Here is a 24,395-nt window from a genome sequence, read left to right on the forward strand (position 1 = left end):
TTTTTTTACACTTATGGCCCACAAAAACCAAACTGACTGTCATTGTTTATTAATAGATTAACTACATGGAGTTGTCTCGACAAAGACAAAACTAAACATTATGAAAAGATTCTGTGCGTATGGTTAGTTTGTATGTGAAAAAGGCAATGAACAACGTTTTTTTTGTATATATTTTTTGATTAAAATTGAAAAAAATTGCATACCTGCAAGTCAAATTTAACAAAACTGGTTTGAAACAAATGACCCCCAACCATTAGAAAGAGAACTAGGTCAGCAGAGTAACACTATAATAATAGTAAAAAGAAAGAAAGAATAGAAAAAGAGGAGGGAGAACCCACTTCCACAATTGAAGTGCTTATTCTAAAATGTCATTGATTAGATCCTGCCTGGTTTTCAAAAAGTTTTGTACAGATCCTTTAAGTAAGACTTTCATTTTTTTCCATTGTTAAGGTATTTTTTTCTCTTGCCTCAAAATAATGATTCAACTGCTGTCCTTTACACATGCCAAGTGTGTCACAATTAAAGTGCCACTGTCTGACAAAATCAAAAATTGTTGATAAAGATATCCACTCATTACTTTTCTAAATTTAATGCAAATTTTAATGGAAAAGTGTTGTTAACAGGGAAGTGTGGCAAGCAACATGCATGTGCCAGTGTCCCCTCCCTGAAGCTGGCACTACTTGAGTATGGGAAAGGTGCTATATAAATACAATTTATTATTAGTACTATTTTGTATTATTATTAATACAGTAATCCCTCCTCGATCGAGGGGGTTGCTTTCCAGAACCCCCCGTGATAGATGAAAATCCGCGAAGTAGAAACCATATGTTTGTATGGTTATTTTTATATATTTTAAGCCCTTATAAACTCTCCCACACTGTTAACATTATTAGAGCCCTTTAGACATGAAATAACACCCTTTAGTCAAACGTTTAAACTGTGCTCCATAACAAGACTGAGATGACAGTTCTTTCTCACAATTAAAAGAATGCAAACATATCTTCTCTTCAAAGGAGTGTCTGCATCAGGAGCAGAGAATGTCAGAGAGAGAGAGAGAGAGAGAAAAGCAAACAATCAAAAAATCAATATGTGCTTTTGGGCTTTTAAATATGCTGAGCACCACAATAAAGCGGCATTTTTTAGAGGAGCGTCAATATCTTTTAGCAAACAGCCTCTGTGCAAACAGCCCCTCTGCCCACACCCCCTCCGTCAGGTGCAGAGAATGTCAGAAAGAGTGAGAGAGACAGAGAAAAGCAAATAATCAAGCACCGCGAGGGAAGCATATCATATATCATTGAGGAGTTTTAGTTAATGCGTAATACATGCTCTGATTGGGTAGCTTCTAAGCCATCCGCCAATAGCGTCCCTTGTATGAAATCAACTGGGCAAACAAACTGAGGAAGCATGTACCATAAATTAAAAGACCCATTGTCCGCAGAAATCCGCGAACCAGCGAGAAATCTGTGATATATATTTAGACTAGCAAAATACCTGCGCTTCGCAGTGGAGAAGTATTGTGTTAAAGAAGTAATGAAAAAGAAAAGGAAACATTTTGAAAATAACGTAACATGATTGTCAATGTAATTGTTTTGTCACTGTTGTGAGTGATGAGTGTTGCTGTCATATATATATACACACACACATATAAACATATATATATATACATATCTATACATATACACATATATATTATATATTTATTTATATATATTTATTTATCCATTCCTAAATAATTAAATGGGCAGGCTATTTCGTATCAGTGCAATACGCTGTTTGTTAAAACGGATGACTCCCGCTCTTACGTGCAAGTCTGCGTGGATATTATGAACTATCATATCTGTTCAAGTTCTATTTAAATTTTAAATAGTCGACAGAAATATCTTTGGGAGGAATGGAAGTTAAATGTAGGCATCATTGCATACATTTTTCTTCACCATACAAATGTAAAGAGTAAATTTGCCTTACATTCCAACCAAAGATATTTGTGTCGACTAAATCAGGGGTGTCAAACTCAATTGCACAGGGGGCCAAAATCCAAAACACACTTTAGGTCGTGGGCTGAACAGGATAAACATTTATTGAACACACTAAAACTAAACTTTAAAAACTTTAAAACTTTTAAAACTTAACTTTTTTGAACATAAATATGAATAAAAAAAGACAGGAATATTATTCCTGAATAAATCAACTCAAACCTTAAAGAACTTATAATATTTTGCTCTCCATAAAAATATATCCTGTCTAAATTATACAAGTTAGAAATAAAGTAAACGTTAAAAGAACAAACATTCAAATTTCTTTACTCTTATGTAATTTTATATAAAAAATAAACTTAAATTTTAAATATCCCAAAAGATTTTGCTCTCCATAAAAATATATCCTGTCAAAATTATACAAATTCAAATATGAACATGCTGCATAACAAAACCTGGAAATATAAATAAAATGTGTTCCTTTCAGCAATAACAAATCAAATCATTCAGTTGTCTTTGCTCATATGTCATTTTATCAGAGCTGGACGCCTGGCATCTTTTTTTGGCCACAGGTTCGTTTCTGTTTGCTGTGAGGTTCTGTGTTGTGGAGATTCTCAGGATGGACTGCAGGTGCTCATCAGTGAGGCGACTCCTGTGTGCTGTTTTGTTAGTCTTCATGACTGAGAAGAGCTTCTCACACAGATATGTGCTACCAAACATGCACAAGGTTGGAGCCGCATGTAGACGGAGCTGGAGCATTTCTGTGGGAATGGAGTGAATAAACTGTGTGGGCCATGCAGTATTGTACTTTACCTTCAGTGTGCCATTACACTGCAGCTCAATCACCTCCATCTGAATCTGCACAGGTGCAGTTTCCACATCGACAGCAAATGGGTTGCGAAACAACTCAAAATTATTTTTTTGTTCTTCAAAGTCACCAAAGCGCCGTGCGAACTCAGTGCGCAGTGCGCTCAGTTTATCAGCAAAGTGCGTATTTGGGAACACCGTAGTGCCGACTTGGTTCAACATTACTTGGCAACAGGGAAAGTGTGGCAAGTTGCACTGGTGCATTTGTGTCTCCCATAAAGGCAGCTTCACTTGAAATCACTTTGTGATTGTGCACGGTAAAAAACGTCTGCTGAAGTGTCAGATTCTTCTTTAACTCTTCTGCTTTCTGTATCTTCTGCATTGCATTCAGGTCTTTCAGGTTATCCTGATGTTTTGTCTCATAGTGCCGTCTTAGATTAAATTCTGTAATTACAGCCACATTAGCTCCACAAATGAGACACACGGGTTCAGTAAACATATACTCAGCCTCCCATCGGTTTTTAAAGGCTCTATTTTCAGAATCAACTTTTCTCTTCAGCATCGTGTGAGCTAGCTTCGCAATAACTTGCAGCATCATAAGGTAGACTTGATTAACGCGGTAAGTGTTCGGCAAGGCAGCTGAAGCGCTGCATTATGGGATCTGTAGTTTATTGTGTTACCAGCGCTTCATATACCCGGCCATTAATAACAATAATACAGTATATAAAATAATTACACGCCGGGCCGGATGTGGCCCGCGGCCCTTGAGTTTGACACATATGGACTAAATAGAACTTGAAAAGATATATTTTTCAAATGTGATCGCGCAATTCAGATAGAGTTGACGCGCACTACAGCCTGCATGCCTCAATAAGTCATCCTCCCCTCGCTCTTACTTTTTACCGTTCATCTAATGAATACACTGAGTATGGCTTTACCAAAACAATCATTGATGGCGAATAAAGTATCCATTATTCGAGTATGTAGATCGGGATATATATATACATATATATATATACCCGCGTATCGCAGCGGAAAAGTAGTGTGTTAAAAAAGCTATGAAAAAGAAAAGGGAACATTTTAAAAATAACGTAACATGACTGTCAATATACAGTATTTGTTTTGTGAGTGTTACTGAGTGTTGCTGTCATCAAGGATTTGATTATCATTATTTCTTTCAATCAGGTTCGTATTTGTAGGATGTGTTGTGTTCAAGTTACATTCCGTGTTTGTCAATCGTTGTAAAGATGACAGGTTTCATTCATCGATTCGTTTCTTACTGCATCAATAAACAGCTCGTCTTCTTCTTTATCTGAGACCCGACACACGGCATGCACGGATTTTTTTTACACTGTCTTCCTTTAGCGGGACATGACTTTTTCCAACGTGTGCTTTGTTTCCTCAGTAACTGGATTTATGAATATGCTTGTATGTATCAGACGCTTCATATTTTTTGCTGCCTTTTCAATTGTGTAATTCGGTTTTTGTTCAGCGCTCTTTGGAACTGTTGCTTTTTGGCTGTGCACTGCGTCAGTTCACGTGAGCCACTCGGTGTACATGCATCGAAGGTTCCCAGCTGTGCTGGTGCCATCTCGTGCGATGTCCATGGCTGTATTTAATGTTAGCTAAGTCCCGGCACTTAAAACTTTCTCTCGCAGTTTCGCTGAGTTTGTGTCAAACACCACCCTGACCATCTCATCTTCCTCTGCATAAGCACAGTCCTTCACCCGTGAATATTTAGTGGGAGTTTGCTATTGGATTGCCGCTGACAGACGGCCTTTTATGGGCAGGCACTAAATTACAAACGCCAGCAGCACCCTGTCTATGAACTTAATTTAAAGTGTAGGTTTACATCGTGCTTTGTTTCCGAAGTAGCAGAACTCATAAATATGGTTGTATATGTCACTCGCTCGCTTCTTATTGTTTTGCTGCCTTCTCAATTATATAATGCATGTTTTCTTCAGCTCTTTTTGGAGGTCTTCCTGGTTTTCTATGTATTGCGTGATTACGTGGGAGGCGTGATGATGTCACACGAAACTCCGCCCCCCACGGCTTTCGAGCTCAGAATTTCGAAATGAAACCTGCCCAGCTTTTGTAAGGAAGCTGTAAGGAATGAGCCTGCCAAATTTCAGCCTTCTACCTGCATGGGAAGTTGGAGAATTAGTGATGAGTGAGTGAGTGAGTGAGTGAGTCAGTGAGGGCTTTGCCTTTTAGTAGTATAGATATGCTTACATTTAAAATTCGCGATGGAGTGAACCTGCGAAAGTCGAAGCACGATATAGGGAGGGATCACTGTACTTTTCTAGAACACCTCAGCTGTTTTATCTTTCTGTTGATTTGTTACCAATCTCCGTTTTAATCCAGCTCAGAGTCTTAGGGACTTGAGACAATCCTAGCAGCCTGGAGGAACCTACCCGGTATACCACACTAGTCTGAAAGACACCACTTTAAAGATATCAGTCAGCCTAATACAGTATGTGCAACTTTGGTATGGAGCACCTGGAGAAATGTCTACCCAGCACGTGCACACTCCATATGATGAGACTGAATTTAGCACAATGGTGTTGTGAGGTAACCACTGTGTCATCGCAAAGTTTTGTTTTTTTTTCAACAATTTAAATTATGCTTATGAATTAAAATTATAAGCCTTTTAACATCTAAAATGGTATATGTTATGTGCTGGGTAATTTAAAAAGAAAATTAAATGTCAGGCGTGATACATTACTTCTGAAAGTTATTTTTGTAAAGCAGCATTTTTTAGCCACTGCTAAGACTAACAATGCAGCAGTTAAATTAAAAAAGGCCCTGTAAACAGTAATAACATCATTACTTATAAAGTCACAAAGAGCAGAAATTAGATTTTACATCCTGTCGTCTTGAGCTGCTCTTCAAAGATACATAAATCAAAATGAAATGTCAGTGTTGGAAAGCCTGAGGTCTTTGTTTTTGATTGTTTTTCGATTTAAACATAATTCACTTCAACTGTCAGGATCTGGATTTACTTCTCACTGATGCAAAAGTGTTTCTGTTATGGTCATCTGGTGCTTGGATTGTGCTGTTCATTTGATAAAAGTAAACCTTAATAAACATGGGATTTATAAGTAAATCATTATTGTTTAGTTTCAAAACAGACATCTCAGTGTCACAGAAAATGGCTCATCAGATAGTCAACACGGGAAAACTAAGTTTGAATACCAGCCCAGCTGCTGTTTCTCTGATGTTTGTATGGCATGTTCTGCCCATGTCAATGTTCATTTTCTCCAGTTGTCCTCCTACATCATAAACAAATAGAAGTTAATCTACCTGACTTCTTTAATTGTCCTTTCTGTCAGTGTGCACTGTAGGTTTGATCTTCAAACACAGCCACACCACTCTGGTCCAAAAGTTTTATAATAAATGTTCAGTAAATTGGTTTACAGACCCCAGCAGATGAAGGCAGAAAGTGCTGAAGAGGGCAAGTGGGTACACAGAGATGTCGCTGTACAGAAATGACACATCTCCCTCCAAATATAAATCGTGACAAAGGCACCGCAGTGGAATGCCAGATCAGTTGTGATATGGTGCTGCTAAGCATTCATCTTCTTTCATTTATATCCCTGCAGTTGTTCGATGCACACTATTTTACAGAGTGACATGTCTTTGATGGAGGAACTGGGCATGGTCCAGACACTTAAAGGAAGCATGCAGCAATGTGGCATAACTTACATGAAATATGACGGCTACTCTGATCACAGACATCACAAGCTAACCCTGGAATTCTCCACACTTTTCTCTTAGATGTGTGTCTTCTGGAAATATGATGTCTCTTTAGATTTGTCAAAGGCTCATCCTGAAAGTGATCTGAAATTAACTGGGACAGACTGCAATTCACAATATAAAAAAATGTTAATGGAAAAGTTTAAGGCATAAGAGGCTTGGCATACTCACATAATTGCTAGGGTTACAAAGTGGAAGAGAAGAATGTGTATGCTTACAAGTACTTTAAAAAGAGCTGATGGTGTTCCTTGCCATATCCTGGTGACCACTAGCTTGCTTCCCGCAAATCCCTTCCTTATTCCCTCAGACGTCCTTATCTTTCATTCTCCTCTTTACCTGTTGGCCACTCATCCCCGCACCCACCAAAGAAGCTTGAGCCCATCTTCCGTGAGAGTTTCAGTTTGGTTACACCATGAAGGTTTGTTCATTTAAATCTTCACACATTCTCAGCTTATTTTGTTCTTAATCAAGGTAAAAGAACAAGAGCATTTGGAATTAGGAGCACGACATCAACACAAAAATGACATAAAGATAGCACAGAAGGAGATGAGCACTGGGTAGAACAGAGCAGAGTGCCGTTGTTCTGATTGTAACATGTACAACAAAAAGACAAGCATAGCAAAAGCAATTATCACACTACTATGAGCTTGGGACTACCTATCACCTAGTTTCTTGTTCTCTTCTGCCCTTGGACCCTTTTGGAAGTGAATGTGCTTTTGTCAGGTGGGTGAATTGGAGAAACCAGCAGACACTAAAGTAGCTTCTTCTACTGCCACAGTTTGAAGAGAGATAATCATTGGATGTACTTAAGATATCAAGAAGTAAATACATGGACAATGAAAAAACGGGATTATGGTGGTGGTGGTGATGAACCAGGCAGTAGAGAGGTAGAAGTGTTAGATAGGAGAAATACCTGTAGTCACAAATTGGGCTGCAGAGCAAATCCAAAACAGTTACAGAACTGAACTACAGAAGCAACAATTAAAGTACCAAAAATACAAGAAGCTGAAGGTAGAAATTAAACACTTTGAGTTGTGAGGTGTTCTGAATGATGGGCTTGTGAACCCTAGATTTTATTTTTTTACGTTTCTGTCAGTGTTATTAGTAGTAGTATAGTTTTCAATTCTGGGAAACATGGCAGGATCAAAGAATAAGGGACCAGGAGGTGAAATGCAGAAGGTCAAAATGAGGAAAACAATAATTGATCGACCAGAGTCAAATCACTAAATTAAATTATAGTCAGAAGATAAAAGTTGAAAGATTCAGAACCCAAACACTAAATCACAAAAAGCACACAAGAAAATTTGTTTGAAAATACACAAAATGCAGTGCGCTACCGATTTAAATAACATCACAATAATGACATAATGGACCACGATTTCTGGCAAGTGCAAGCCCAGCAACTAACAGCCACATTCTGGCAGCCAAAAGATAAAAACAGCGGTATTCAAAAGTGGTGCACGATAAAAAAAAAACAAGACTTGAAAATTATTTTACCACAGATAAAAAGTGACCTGGGTGCTAATCTTTCAAAACAAAAGACGCAGGAAACAACAAAGGGGAGCACAAGAACAATTCAGAACAATTTTCATTTGAGCCATTTTGGAACTTTTCCTCGGGGTCATGTTGGTGGTCACCACTCTTGTCGCAAATCTAGTGTCTTGGTTTGTTGTTTCATGCGACATCATGACATGAGCCACTAAAGGTTTGTGGATAAAAACTCAGAACTCTTGAATCTTCATTAGTAATTAACTATTTAGGACAAGTTTATTAAATAATGAAGATTTTTAATTTGTTTTCTGACATTCATTTTGTCTTGTGATTTGTTTTTGGAAATTAGTTTGGTGCCCACTGTTTTTGACCTCCAGCTTTCCTCTATTTTTTATTCTCCTGTAAAACCACATTTAAATTTCCTGATCATCGATGTGTGAATTTTGCAAATAAGCATTTTATTTTGCTCACTATATGAGGCACTTGACAAAATTAGATTGACTGCAGTGTAAGGAGGCTAAGCAGGTAGCTCTCTTAAATAGCAATGCCACCCTTCTTTTCATAATTTGTGCAATTGCCAGGTTTTTTAAAAGAGAGGTGGGGCTCAAAAATGTCATCCTTGAAAGGCAGAACCACAAACATTCTGCAGAAGTGAGGCATGTTACTTGTATAAGGCATAGTAATGGACATGACATAATGAGACGTTTTACTATGATGGGCTGTTATCTTAACATGTATATATGGAGACTACCTTAGCTAGCATAGGGTACAAGGAAAGAACAAATGCTGGACAAGGCGCCAATCCATCACAGGGCAAACACACACTCACATACACCCACTTGGACCAATTTAGCATTGTCAATCCACCAACATGTCTTTGGACTGTGGGAGGAATCCTGAGCACCCAGAAGAAACCTACAAAGACATGAGGAGAACATGCAAACTACACACAGTGTGGACCTGGAATGGAAACCTGGTCTCCTTACTTGAATGCAGTAGCACTACCATTGTGCCACCCTGACATCCTGAAACATGCTTAATCAAATTCAGAGTTGTGGGGAGATGGAGTGAATTCCAGTAGCATTAGGCACAATGCAACAACCAACAATAGATGGGGCACCATTCATCCATTTTCCTAACCCACTAGTCCAGGGTAGGGTCATGGGGAAGGTAGAGCCTATCCCAGCAAGCACAGAGCACAACTCAGGAACAATCCCTGGGCAGGGTGCCAGTCCATTGAAGGGTGAACGCAGGCACACATTAGGGCCAATTAAGCATCATCAATTCACCTAAACTGCAAATGTTTGGATTGTGGAAGGAAACTCACATGGACATGAGAGAACTTATGAACAAAGGGACATGAATCCTGGTCTACTTGTTGTGAGACAGCAGTGCTATCACTGTGTCACTGTGCCACTCTGGAGCACCAGTCCATTGGAATTTGCAGTCTTACACACTCACACACACACTGGTGCACTCACACACCCGCCCACCCAATATTGAATCAGCAATCAACCAAACTCCTTCATAGATACATTCATGATATGGGTTGTGTTAGGCTACAGTGCTGCTTATATGTATAATACATAATAATATCTATAATGAAGTGTACTTTATGTCAGTTTTATTGATATATTGTAGATACTGAAATACACACAATTACATTAAAAAATACTTTGTATGTACCAGAGCTAAATCTGGAGCCTATTGCTGGAAGTGTTATGTCATGATGGACTCTGAAAAGAGCAGTGACAAGAACACAACTCAGAAATCATTAACTGCAAGCACCTAAGATATTTTAGGGACCCTGACAATTAAATGGCTGAGTAAAGACACCAAGCAGATAGTCATATTTATCTCAGATATGCACACCTTTAAACATCATGTGACTGCCTTCTATCCAAGTGTGCCAGGCAACTAAAAAAGGACAGCAGGGCAAAGTGACAGCCACATAAATACATACTGCAAGAAAGGTGAGTGTCAAAAGATTTAGCACTAGTGGTAGCTGAAATTCTTGTATGGCACCATAGAAAACTGAAGGGAACTGCATTTATGAAAGTCTTGGAGATAAATGAAATCAATTTTTAGAATCAATAGTTGTTGTGTGCAGTGGAAAGTTGGGGTGTGAATTTCAGGGCATCAAAAACTGTTAAAATGTAGAAAAGTAGTCCTGAAAACATGTCATTTTGGCAAAATCCAGCAGCACAATTTGCCTCTCTTTACAACGTGGCACTCTGAGCTCTCTATTTTTAATAGTGGTTCTTGGGAAAGTGCTTAATTTTTATTATTGTAGCATTAAATCCAGTTTAAAAAAATCACTTTTGCATTCTTGATTTTGTACAGCTGACAGTTTTTGGGATTTAATTTCCTTTGAAACTGGTTTACTGCTAGCTTGTTTGTACTTGATTATGTTCCCTGACAATGACCTCCTGCTTCGGGGATCACTAACAAAGTCTGGAAAGCAAGTGACATGCAGTGGATGAGCTTCTTTTTATCTATTTATTTTTTATTGATCTTAATTTCACTTTCCTGCAGTGTCTTATTTTTGAGTAAATACTTTTTTCTCTTTAGATCTTGATTGAGACCTTTGACATTCCAGCTCACAATGTTCACTGTGTGGTCAGAGAGACATTGCTGCTGAGCTTTTGTGGACATTTTGTAAACTTATGATATATAATATCATAAAGCTATATAATAGCTTTAACCTTGATTACATATTGTTGCCAGTCATTGTGGTTAAGGAGCCTATTATTATGTTGGCACTTACAGTTGTTGGGATAAAAAGAATAAATAAGAAGTAACTTGCAATATTTCTCCTACCACCAGCCCTCCTCCATTTTGCCTCCCCAAATTAGGTTGGACCACACTTTGTAAAGTCCCAGTCCTCTGACTTGCCAAGAGATAGGGCATGTCCAGAACGAACAAACCCCCAGCAGTGGTGTAGTAATAATTAAAATTGAGATATCTTGTGATAGTACAGTCCAAATACAATAAACATAGAGTATGATGTTAAAAAGTCCCCTTAGGAAAAAAGGAAAAACAAAAATGTCTAATAGCACTATAAAATACTTATTGGTTATCAAAATATGTATATATATTTAACAGAAGAAATTTCAATATAGTAATTGGAAAGAAAAAGAAAACAAAAGAAAGTTCCCAAAAGGGAAATAGAATGTATAGTTAAGGCATTACAAGTAGACCAAGTTACAAACAGAATTTTCTTTGCATTACCAGGACAAGATATGACTCATATACGTGTTTTAAATGAATCAGGATCATTCTTTTTAGCCCTTTTTCTGCTTCTTTAGGAGAATTAAAGATGAAGAATTAGTCATCAAAAATCATTTTCAATTTAGCAGGAAGCAAGAGGCTATATATGGCAATGAATTTTGGCTTTGCATAAAAACTGTTTAATACTGTTCATTTGGCAGCTGTTGAAGGAGAGAAATCTGGGAAAATATGAATACAGTTATTATAATATTATTATAATCTCTCTGTCTGGAAATTGACATCAAATTTTCTTCTGTCAAAATGGACAATTAGGCTACTTGGTTTTGATACATTCGATCCATGTATGCGGTAAGCTGCTGAGGTCTCAGTGTCTGATTTGAAGTCCTCTCCAATTATTTTAGAGAATAGTTCAGCTATGAATTTTACTGGATTTGGGCTCTGAAGATTTTCAGGGAGACCTTCGATTCTGATGTTGTTCCTTCTATATCAGTCTTCCAGCGAATTGTCACATATCAAAATCACCGTGAAAAGGCAAGTTGTAGCCCACCGTCTGAGTGTCATATGAAAGCTTATTAGGGTACAGAGAAAAAAAGGCACACGAAATGTTAACTTTAATCTCGAAATTTCCACTTTAATTGTGTAGTTTATTTTGTCATTAAAGTAGAACATCATAAACTTCACCTTAAAATCATTTAATTTACTAGTTTCTCAAATCCCATCGTAACTAAAGTAGCATGTTAAATGCTTTGTTTTGTATTTGATCTACTATGTGCTCTATGTGTGTGAATTATTACGTGCTTCCGGGCTTTCTCTTCCTCCGACAGGACACAGAATCCATTACATTTGTAATATTACAACTTTCTGAATACTGTAATTAAAATACTGAGATGTATACGTGACATCTTTTTTATGAGGATAGGAGTTAAAGCATGTAATTAAACATGGGAACACAGTGGCGCAGTGATTGTTCATGTCTCACGCAAGATGCTTGCTTTGCCGTGCGCGACCTTCAACAAAATACTTTATTGTAGCAGTATTGTAGCTGTCTCTTTCAAACGTACTAACTCCCAATTCCTGTCCTTACTTTTCTGTCTCCAAATACCCAATCGCCACACAATCAGCTCTGTAATAGACGTTAAGCCATCTGTAAGCTTTGAATGCCAATTCTTCAAAACTTTAAAGGAACATTGAAATATCTTAGTATTACATGTTTAATTATTCTATCCATCTATCCTTCCAGTGTTGCGCCAGCACTAACAAGAATACAGCACGAGGCAGGAACAATCCGTGAATGGAGCGCCAGATCCTTGCTAGTGCTGCAGCACCGTGTCCTCACATGTTTAATTATTAACAATTGTGGTCGTTGGCCCGGACACAGACAGGCAGACACGTTCATGTCACCCACAAACACGTTTATTTACAATATTTACAGATTATTTGGTCACACAGACCCAAATAATGGTCACTAAGACCCAGTCCAAACAGTGCACACAAACCCCAAACACAGTCCTGGCCACAATGCCTTGTCTTTGGGCCGCTTCCACTCTCTTCTGCCTCGTCCTTCTTCCACCCGACTCTAGCCTCGAATGAATGGAGACGGCCCCTTTTATATGGTTCCCGGATGAAAACCAGGTGTTCCCGGCATTCCTCCTCTGGCCACACCCCAGCGTGGCGGAAGTGCCGGCTGTCCTCCTGCTCTCCGGGTGCCGTCATAAATCTTCCCCCCAGCACTTCCTGGTGTGGTGGAAGTGCTGGGGTAACAGGTCCCCAAGGCATTGGGGCGCCTCCTGGCGGTGACCACGGGCCCCTACAGGGTGGAGCTTCCATGCCCTGTACCCGTGGCCCCCAAAGCAACCCGGAAGGCAACCCCCACGTGATCCAGGGTGGGCACAGACCCACATCCGGTCCTTCATGACGTCCCGGCCGGGTCATGGCCCCTGGCATCCCTGACACTGCCCCACAGCCAGCGAAGACCACTCGGGGGAAAGTATCCAACTCCAGGACAGCCGGGGTCCGGCCCCGCACTCCAAGCAGGGACAGGGGCGGAGACACGGCCTGAGCACCACCACTTGGTGCTCCCCTGCGCCTCGCACAGGTTGTGCTCCCCCCTCTTACCGGCACCCCGGGGCCTCCTTGTTCAGCACCCTCTCCAATGCCTCCGCGCCCCTTTGGTTGGAGCCACTCGCTCCCTTGCAGCCTCCTCCAGCCTTGGCGGCATTCGCGCACCAGCAGAGAGATCCTTCTGCAGACGGTCCGACATCAGAGGGCAGGTCCCCAATAAAGGGGGTCCTACGGCTCGCCCGGGGTCCGTCCCTACAAAAGAGAAGACGAGGCAGAACTGCTGCCAAAGCACCCTTCCCGTGCCACACACGGGGCAGCATTCCCCCCTCCAATCGGCACCCCGGCACTTGCCTGTTCGGCACCCTCTCCGCGCTTCCGTGTCCCTCTCAACGATGGAATCGCCGGCACCGCCTGTGCTCTCTCCGCCGGCCTCAGGGATTCCCTCTGCCCCCGCAGAGGGCGGCCAGCACCCGGACGCGTGCACCCAGCACCGCGTCCCAACATATCGGAGGAATTGGCACCCAACCTCTTATTCCTCCGTTCACTCTGGGACGCCATGACGGTTTGAGACTCCTTATGGAAAAGAAGGTGCCTCTTTCCCGTCTGCGTCCCTACAGTGCGGCGCGAAACTGCAGCCGACTCGGGGCGGAGGGCGCTAGGACCCGGGGCACTAAGCAGCCCATGTCCCTTCAGCGTCCTCACGGACTCCCCCCTCGCCGCGCATACAGCCCGCGGCACCGCACCTCCTGTTGGAGGGCTGCTTACTCGAAACTGATCGTTAACGTCACAGCCATTTTCGGCAGACCCTCCCGCATGCTGTACGGAGTCGGTTGTACTCACCGTCTCCGCCGTACCTCCCCGGCTGGAGATTCCAGCGTCGCGCCGTCCCGTTGTCACTAACGTCTTCAGTGGCGTGAGTGCCTTCCTCTCCAGTACCAGCACATCAGCCCGGAGGGCATGTAGCATCTGCAACACACGCTGCTCCGCAGGCTGAAGCCATGCCTCCAGCTCCGCCAGAGCAGCCGGCAAAGACAGGAAGTTAACCGATGCGGAACCTACCTGTCCGTCAGCCTCCAACGCCGGCCACTTCATGTGGGCCTTCTCCTCCGGCCCAATCGAGTCTTCCCCCTGCCCGTGATGGACATTCCTTGGTCCCGCCTCTGCAGTCATCGGCGGGCACACAAGACACACCGTCCAATCGCGTGCCTATCAGGGGGAAGGACTTCTGGTCCGCGGCAATCTTGCCTCCCCTTCTGCGGTGGCGACGTGCTCGCCGGCAGCCCTGTTGTTGCTGGCGCCCCTCGAGCTGTAGCGTCTCCATCTCCGCAGCCCTCGCGGCTGCCGCCGTGCTGCCGGAGCCCCGCAGACCAGCATGCGCCCGCCACTGACGCGGATCCGGGAAGTCCCTGCCTATAAAGGAAAAAACACGCCCGGCCCCCCGCGGGCCGGCTGCCACAAGGCAGGGAACTCACCTCCCCGGACTCGTCCAACCGAGGAACCATACTCGGCGTGGCCTCTCTTGACGCCATACCGTCCCGGGCGCCTTCAGCAACAGTGCGCTCGTTGGAGACCGCTGCACTCCTAGTAGGCAAGCCGCCCGCCCGCATCAGGGAAATATGGCCTTCCTGCGGACCTCTGGCGGTCCGTGGGGTTCCTTTACCCCGCGGGGCTGTGTGCACGTGTGTGGGCGCAACTGCTGCGCCGGGCCAACCACAAAATATTTATAATTTGGGGGTCCCCGTCTTGAACCAGACGGTTCGCCCCACGTTGGGCGCCATTGTGGTAGTTGGCCCGGACACAGACAGGCAGACACGTTCATGTCACCCACAAACACGTTTATTTACAATATTTACAGATTATTTGGTCACACAGACCCAAATAATGGTCACTAAGACCCAGTCCAAACAGTGCACACAAACCCCAAACACAGTCCTGGCCACAATGCCTTGTCTTCGGAGACGGACCCTTTTATATGGTTCCCGGATGAGCACCAGGTGTCTCTCCGGGCGCCGTCATAAATCTTCCCCCCAGCACTTCCTGGTGTAACAGGTCCCCAAGGCATTGGGGTGCCTCCTGGCTGTGACCACGGGCCCCTACAGAGTGGAGCTTCCATGCCCTGTACCCGTGGCCCCCAAAGCAACCCGGAAGGCAACCCCCACGTGATCCAGGGTGGGCACAGACCCACATCTGGTCCCTCATGACGTCCCGGCCGGGTCATGGCCCCTGGCATCCCTGACACAATATAGATTATTTAAATGAACTTAAAGTTTTATCTGTATATTATAATAAACATATTTTGCTGCATTTCATCTTTAAAATGATATCATCATGATATGTAAATGCGCACTTTATAAAGTGGCTCAGGTTGTGCAATATTATAATTGTATCGCAAGTTTTCAGTGAGGTCATTGTACTTATAAGTACTAACAGTTTTACAAGGAGCACTTGATAAACTGATTGAGTGCGTTTATAGTTCTTGGGATGAAACTGTTTCTGAACCGCAAGGTCAGTACACAAAAGGCTCTGAAGTGTTTGTCATATGAGAGCAGTTAAATAGACAGCATGGCTGAGGCAGCGTGTGCTTGATGCTATATACCGATAATTCTCTTTCCGATCAGCTGCTGTAGATCTGTGATTCCTCACTCAGATATTGTGATATAAATACTCCGAATGGTGCAGTGAGAGTAATATGGAAAAAGATGATCCACTGTGGTAACCCCTAACGGGAGCAGCTGAAAGAAGAAAAAGAAGGTGCAGTGAGATTAACAACGCTAAAGCAGTTATGGTATTGGGAATACTTTGGCTATTCCCTGGACCATTATATTGTTACAGGTTAATTACAATCAGATGCCTTAAACTAATAAACAATATGCAGTTAGTTTCAGTGTATATGATAAAGCCGCGTCAGGGATGTGGATCTAAAAAAGAAAGGGTAACCACACAAAAACAGTAGCACTGCTTTGACGCTGGGTGCCGCCAGTTTGCAAAACTGAGCAGAGAACTTGCATATGCCAGGGATGGAGCTACCGTGAAAATGTGCTTTGCTTTACACCAAGTTTAGGTTTTATACATCGTGATTTGAGTGTGGAAATGTTCGTACACAACATTTTTTTTACATCCTGAAGCAGCTTGTTGTCAATTTTGTCATTTTTCTTATGTATATCTTTCTTTACATCCTTTATTTCCGTCTTTATGTCATTCTTTATATAATTTATATTCCCCTCAAGTGCAATAATCATTAACTTCAGCTCAGACAGTTCGTTTCCATCTTTCCTGCACTCCAAAGGTGGAGTTGTGAGTCTGGTTGGAGTTGATTCTGTTGACTCATTGGGGGTATTGGTAAGTAGTTGACAGTGGGGAACCTGAGACTGACGAATTCTCATTGCCTGCCTCACTCACAGTTTTGCTCCCACATTTGCTCTAAACTGGAGCTGATGCTGCAGCGTGACGTCCCAGCTGATCCATTCCTTTGCCTATCTCTTTCAACTCAGTCTCTGGCAGGCTGTATTGTGAACTTCAGACCATGTTGACTTTGATGAAAATTTAGCTACCTTTTCCTTTTATCTTTCTGAACTCTTGGTCTCCTGCTCACGTTTTTAATATATACTTAAATCCTCTCAGGTTGACTAAATGCAGGATACCTTGGAATGATAGTAAAAGAACAGCTAAATAACACTGCTGAGAGCGGGGCTCTGTCCTAGATGTCCATCTCTCACAACGGATGAGACCAACTCCTCGGTGTGGTATTTTTAAAGTCTACAAAGGTTTCTTTTTACTTTTGCCAGTAAGTTTGCCATTGCCTATAGGTCCCATGGCCTGAAGAGGGCACTCCTGCCGCCCATACCCGATATAGACGGATGCAGGACACAAGTGCGACACACACACTTTTATTTTTCTTTGTTTTTTTTCCATGGGAAACACCTTCTCCTGTTTCCCACGTGTACAGCACAGTCACAAGCACTGCAGACATAATTCAGCCCAAAACCTTTTCCTTCGTTTTTCTTCCTCTATTGCCTTCCCTACTCCTGGCAAGCGTCATCTTCTCCCACCTGACTCTAGCTCCTTTTCTAAGGCACCTGGAAGTGGTTCAGGTGCTCATTGTCCTACTTGTGGCAGCACTTCCAAGTGTGCTGAAACTAAGGGCTCAGCACCCCATGGAAGTGCCCACGGAACCCAACAGGGCTGCACCAAACTCCATGGAGCCCTGCGAGATTCGGAGGCACTGCCACAACCCAGGGGGGCTGCCACCTAGGGCTCTAGGGGAGGTACTGCTCTGGATACAGTATGCTCCCTCCCCGGTCCTTGCAGCGCGGAGGTGTCCTGGCCGTATGCCACAGTCCGTCCTGCCCAAAATTGCTACCAGGAAAGGCACCAGCTTTCAACAATATTCTCAGACACGCTTAATTTAATGACTGTGGATTGTGGAGCAGAGCCTGGACAGGCAACATTGTCTGTAATGCAGGATGCCAGTTTAAAGCAGAACTCAGTTACATGTACACCCATATATCCAATCTAGACTCTCATTTCAAACTAACATTTGTGAGGAAAATTGGAGTACATAGAGGAAAACCCACACAGGGAAGAAGGGCAATGTCTACATGAACTACTTCTGGGCCACACTTCTTATTATATTTTACCATTTGCTGTCAATTTTTAAATTAGAGAATTTTACATTTATGACAGTTTTTCTAGTTAATTGACTAATAATAACATTGCTGTCTGGAAAAACTTACATTACTTTGTTGTTAGCAGTAGACGAAGAAGACTTGTGTTTACATTACATTTATGGAATAGTTTACCATGTTTTCTATCTTTTTTTAAAATAAGATTTTAACTGTATATATACGTCACTATCAACTTGCACATATCAAATACAATTCTCAAACATGCTTAGTCAAATACAGGGTTGTATAGTAGAGGTTTCCAACCTGGCAGCATCAGAAGCAAGGCAGGACAAACCCTGAATTTTATCACTATATAAAAAAGCTTTAGATATGTTCTGTTTAATGGTTAATGTAATAAACAGATTATCATGAAAATGTCTAAGCACTTTACTAAAAGGAAAGACTATTCTGGGTACAAAATGTTTGCTATACCTCAGCTTGCACCCTTTAGTAAAATCCTGTGTAAGCCTCTGCTTACTTTTCTAAGCTCAGTACGTCTGTCTGAAAAGTATTTGCAGTTAATGATAGTGACACTCTGCTTTGTGGAGAAATGAAATGTGATTTCCCTATACATGTCATTTGGTCTAAAGCCATGAAATGCTTCACATGCTAATCGTGCAACTGCTCATGTTCTATTACAGAACTGTTTTGTGCTGAAAGACAATGAACCCACTGAGGGGTGGATATGACAGAAAACATCTAACAAAACTACTTAGCAACTTTGCCTCATATGAGCTGATCAAATCAAGGTGGGATTTGCCAATCTAGTGAAGATCATTGTCTATTTATTGTTGGGGCTGGTTAATCGAATTTAGGGTCAAAGTGGCTACAGGTGATTGTGGCAGCAATGCACACAAACAATGGATGTGTAGCCAGTTTATTTCAGGGCACACTTATGCACACTCTCACACTCACTTATATAAGCCCATTTACAATTGCTATTTTGTTCTAATGTGCATATTTTTAGGGTGTAAGGGAGGATTAGAAAAATATCCAAAATGAAAAAGAGGGAAAACGTGCAAACTCCACATCTGGCCTAAGATTTGAACTCAGATCCCTGAAATTTTGTAATGGCAGCGGTAACCATTGCCTCACCATGCCTCATGGAAACAGTCATTCTTGAAACAAATCCACTTCTTTTTAAAGAATGCCAGTCCCTTGAAACAGACCTGAATGAGATTACAAAAGGCACGATAACATGGGCTAAAAGAGGCCCTAAGGGGTTTATGCAGCCACTGCTGCTGAGATTCATCTTGTTGGTTTCAGTCTAAGTCCAGTGACAGGTGGCTTTTCGAAAGGTTGATAATCTCTGCACCTGGTCCTAGTGCTCCAATTTGAAATGTGAGAGGCCAACACAACACACTGCTGAGAGGTCACACAGGACCTCCTCTCGCTTAGCTGGTGGCTTAACGGCATAATGGCAGAAAGGGAAAGCCAGCTTTGCCTTTGTTGGTATAGATGTCAGTATGTGATTTGAAGAAAAATCTATTTTGGGAATGTGAAATGTACAACTCTTTATTTGTCAAAAGAGTTTAGTCAGGTGAATCTGGAGAACTCTGACAACCCATCCTACGTTTGATAGTGTTTGAAACAGAGGGTGACGGGGCGAGGAACCTTATCAAAACTGGGTGTAGTTAAGAGTGGTGTCCCACAGGGGTCTGTGCTTGGGCCACTATTATTTTTAATATATACTAGCCAACCCGCGGCGTAGCATACACCGCATATAATTACTTATTGATAAGTTTATGCCGAGGCATGCCAGTGGGAGTAAGACTATTAAGAAATTTTTTGGGGAATGCAAGTTGATCTGCAGGATCATCTGTGACGATGGAATCAACGCTGGTGAAAGTTACTTCGTCATTAGGGATAAGTTTCAGCACCTGTTCATTAAGGTGTAGTGAGTCTTCGTTGGTGATGCTTAATATAGCTCGCGTACTGAGTTGTTCCAGAGTGACAGTTAAGAGGTTGATGTCGCCATATAATTGCCTCAAGAGCGATCTTGGAAGCCTCCAAAGGGTGAGAGTTGGTGGGCGGGGCCTTGTCGTGCGTTCCCCATGACATGGGAGTAGGGTTAGAGTGGGCGTTCGTGGCTCTTTCGTGCATAATCCATGTGCGGGGCTCTGTTACAGTTGGTGGGCAGGGCTCTGTGAGTTGGCGGTCGTGGCTCTCTGTCTTGCATGCTGGGAAAAGTCAACGTGGCTCAGAGGTGCATTTGGACTTTTGCACAAACGAAAGAGACTGAGGCTGTGTTTGGTGAGTTGTTGCGTGCGGGCACATAAGTAGGCAGTGCATATGCCTCGAGAGCGACGCTGGACGCGGGAGGACGGTTACAGTTGACGTGCGTGGCTCTGTCGTGCGTATCCCATTACGCGGTAGAAGGGTTAGAGTTGGCAGACGGGGCTCTGTCGAGCGTATCCCATGGTCTTAGAGTTGGCGGCCGAGGCTCTGTGAGTTGGTGGGCGTGGCTCTCTGTCTTGCTTTCACTGTCTTGCATGCCCTTAGTGAATTATATATATAGATAAATGATTTGGATAGGAATATAAATAACAAGCTGGTCAGGTCAGCAGATGAAACCAAGCTTGGAAGACTGGTAGATAATTTTGAATCCGGTAAATCATTACAAAGGATCATGGACAGCATACAGGCTTGGGCAGATATGTGGCAGAAGAAATTTTGAGTAATTAAATGCAAAGTATTACACATAGGACGTAAAAGATTTTAGGTTTGAGTAAACAATATGAAGTCTGAAAATTGAAAGAAACCCTTATGAGAAGTACTTATGAGTCATATTGGACTCTAACCAGCAACTTCAAGTGTTCAAAAGCCATTAAGAAGGCTAACAGAATGTTAGGTTATACAGCTCGATGTGTGGAGTACAAGTCCAAAGAAGTTATGCTCAAGCTTTATAATGCACTGGTAAGGCCACAGTTGGAGTTCTGTGTGTACTTTTGGTCTCCAGGCTAAAAGAAGGGCATATCAGCACTAGAAAAAGTCAAAAGAAGAGCTATTAGGCTGATTGCAGGGCTACAGGGAATGAGTTATGAGGAAATATTAAAAGAGCTGAAACTTTTCAGTTTAAGGAAAAGAAGATCAAGAGGTGACATGATTGAAGTGTTAAAAATTATGAAGGGAATTAGTTACAGTGGATCGAGATTGCTACTTTAAAATGAGTTAATCTATAACACAGGGATACAGTTGTTAAATGTAAATTTTGCACAAGCATTACACACAGAGAGGTATAGACAAATGGAATAACTTGCCAAGTAGTGTGGTAGACAGTAGAACCTTAGGAACCTTCATAAATTGACTTAAAGTTCTTTATTTTGGAAGAATGAAGTAGACAGGACTGGCGAGCTTTGTTGGGCTGAATGGCCTGTTCTTGTCTAAATCTTTCTAATGTTATACCAGTTATACCTCTGACCCAGATTGTGTTTTAAAAAGAAAGATGTCTTAGATGTAAAAAAGAAACCTACTATAGCTGTCGTAAGTTCTCATGTCCAGTGAACAACATCTCATCTGAGCAAATATTGTTTTTTCAACACTATACAACACTTACCAGTGGATTTCCACGTCTCACTCTAAGTATTATTTTAGGTTATCAGGTTTCTGCTGTGGCTCAACTCTAGCCAATGATTGTCGCTAATTTAAATGTTGGCATAGTCCAGGCTTTGACTCTCAGATTTGGAGTCTGTTCCTCTCAGTAGTTTGAAGGTAAGATTATTTGCCTTCTTGATCATTTCCACATCCACTATCAGTGCATTAATGATAGCTGCAAAAGTTGAAAGCATGCTAAGTCAAGTGTACACTTCACTCAGAGGGAAAGAGATGAAAGCAAACTGGATTGGTGAACTTTTGAATTCCATATATTGTCCTTGCTGAAATATGAGGAAAAATAATGGACACTGCAAAGAAAACAAAGTTATTAAAAATTGTACATCTGGGCAATTTTGTATGGTTTTTATTTAATTTTAATTCACTTTTACAATCTAATGTATACTAACATTAGATCGCACCATTATACCATCACTACCATCACTACAATCTTTATGTTCCACAGTCACTGTGATATGTGAGCACATATGACATTTTTTTCAAATAACAGGAGCTCATGGGTGAAGCTCTTTTTTCGGCTTTTTCCGAACTTACTCATATTTCACAGCCTCATTCTGTCTTCATTGTATTTCATTTTATTCTACCATTTTTTACTCTTTCCCTTCTTTATTGAAATATTTATCATGTGTGCTTTGGTTTGATTTGATCGTTATACTTCTGTCTTTTTTCTTAGATTTTTATTTTTCCTGTTGATCCATATTGTATTTTTTGTTTTAATGTGTGCTCACAGGAGTTAGTTTGTGTCTTGTGGTATCTGGGGCTGGGAGTAGCAAGAAACCCCAAAATATGCCATTTCCTCTCATACTTAAAAGACAATATGGTAAATTGTGTCACAAGTACAACAAAAGCCACACAAAAAAGAGGTTTGGGGCAGCCACCTGTATATTGTTCCTGGCTGCAATGGAGAGATTTTCAAGTACAGAGTTGTACAGGTTTAAGTCCAGAACCTAACTGCCTTGTTGGTGCAAAGATGGCAGGTTTAAAAGGGATCGGAGGAAGTGACGTCATCTGTAGGACCAGAACCAGAAGTGATGTCATTAAGGCCGGAACCGAAAGTCGTGTTATAAGTGGATCTCGGACCCAGAATTGATGTCATCAGCAGAGGGTGGAAAAGGAAGTGACATCATCAGGACCAGGCGCCATAACTGGTCTGCAAAGAAGTGAGAAAGAGAGTTAGCGCACTCCACAACCCCCTGCTCTGGCATGGAATTACTTTACCAGCTGTCTCCCATGCACACGTGTTTTCACAATTGTAATCATTAATTATTACCAAAAACTCAAAATGATCAAAACAACAAAAGCAAAATGCTAAGCAAAACGTAAAATCAAAAAATGCAAAATGCAAAACAATGAATCAAAGCATCAAAATGAGTATGAAGGGACAATGAGTCTTTTTGAAATATCTCAATACTGTGATAACCAGAGTGTTGTACCACCATCTATTATATGCCTAAACAGCCAAAATAGCATTCAAAATAAAAATGACCTTCTTAAAACAGGACCAACAATAGCAAAACAAAATAGCATAAAATGGTAAAGTACTATAACACAAAATATTTCAAGGAATCAAATAACTACAGAATTCACAAAATCACCTATAAAGTGCTGGTGCTGTCAGCTGGACTGTATTGTGATCTTTGGGAATTACATATTTTTTGTTGTCTGCTTCGAATTGGCCTTCTTGTTAATTACATAATAAAGATGGGGTTTTGACACAGAGAGAACATGAATTTAAAATCTGTTTTGTGTGTCTTCTTTCATTAAAAAGTTAAAAATTTGTTCACGCTTTATCATGACTAAAACCCCCCTTTTAGATTATGACCATCTCCATGGCAATCCTTCCTAGAATTCCCTGGAGTACATTCGTTTGTGATGTCATCTGGGTGATAAATTAAAATTTATCCTCTGTAGTTCCGAGTAATCTAAGATTGAAGATTGATCTGACTATCAAATCTTTTGCTCTTTTTTTTTTACCTTGAATTTTTGATTGTGCTTTTGGCTTTGATGAAAGATCTGTTTGTCTCTCTGCTTTGGAAAGATCCTTGAGTATGCATTATCTGGTCATTTTTCATTCTTTCTATTACTGTCTTTTATGAGTCAGTATAACCTGTCGATTGGATGACACAATTAATGAACAGAATTTAGGGGAACTTTGAGAATGATTTTAATGGAAACACTCATAACAATAGTCTAAAATTGAAGTGTCTCTTGCAATAAAGCGTAAAAACGTTATGAACTTTTTAACAAAGTAAGATACAACAAAACAGACTTTAAATTAGGGTTCTCCATGTATCAAAACTCTATCTTTTTTTTATAATTCACTACAAGTTCCATTTGCAACTGTACAAAAATGTTGTATAGTTTATATATATCGTAGAAGATTTGGAGAGACAATCCTAGTTTGTAGTGTGTTGAAGTACTTAATTATTAACATAATGGTTCTAATTTGTATTTTTCATATTAACACTGTGAAAATTTGACTTAAAATATACAAAGCATTTGGTAAATATATCTTTGCAGCAGTGATAATGTTTATGATAAGTCATTTGTGAGAATGTAAAAAAAGATAATTTTGTTATACAAGTACCAGTAAGATGCATTGCTTCTGCTTTTTGACAAATTGCACACCTCAAACATTAACACTGCTGTAGAGTTTCCTGTATTTGTTCATGGCAGTGAAAAAAACCCAAATAATAATACTTTAAAACAGTATTTTGATGATATATAGTTTAATAAAAAAAATATATTACTCATCTGTGGCTTGTGTTAAGTCTGGAGAGCATAGTTAGCTTTGGTGATC

The 24,395-nt window shown here is 41.2% G+C and overlaps 1 protein-coding gene and 1 long non-coding RNA gene across 4 annotated transcripts in view; one reads left to right on the plus strand and one right to left on the minus strand.

The window, feature by feature from the left end:
• Positions 1–24,395, plus strand: part of LOC120535224 (glypican-5-like) — a 327,258-nt gene that overhangs the window by 44,782 nt on the left and 258,081 nt on the right. The window lies entirely within an intron of this gene.
• Positions 22,456–24,395, minus strand: part of LOC120535243 — a 35,537-nt gene continuing 33,597 nt past the window's right edge. Inside the window, exon 2 of the long non-coding RNA XR_005634875.1 lies at positions 22,456–22,745. This is a non-coding gene — a long non-coding RNA (uncharacterized LOC120535243). The remainder of the gene's footprint in view (positions 22,746–24,395) is intronic.

Source organism: Polypterus senegalus, chromosome 1, assembly GCF_016835505.1.
Source record: "Polypterus senegalus isolate Bchr_013 chromosome 1, ASM1683550v1, whole genome shotgun sequence".
NCBI classification, from domain to species: domain Eukaryota; kingdom Metazoa; phylum Chordata; class Cladistia; order Polypteriformes; family Polypteridae; genus Polypterus; species Polypterus senegalus.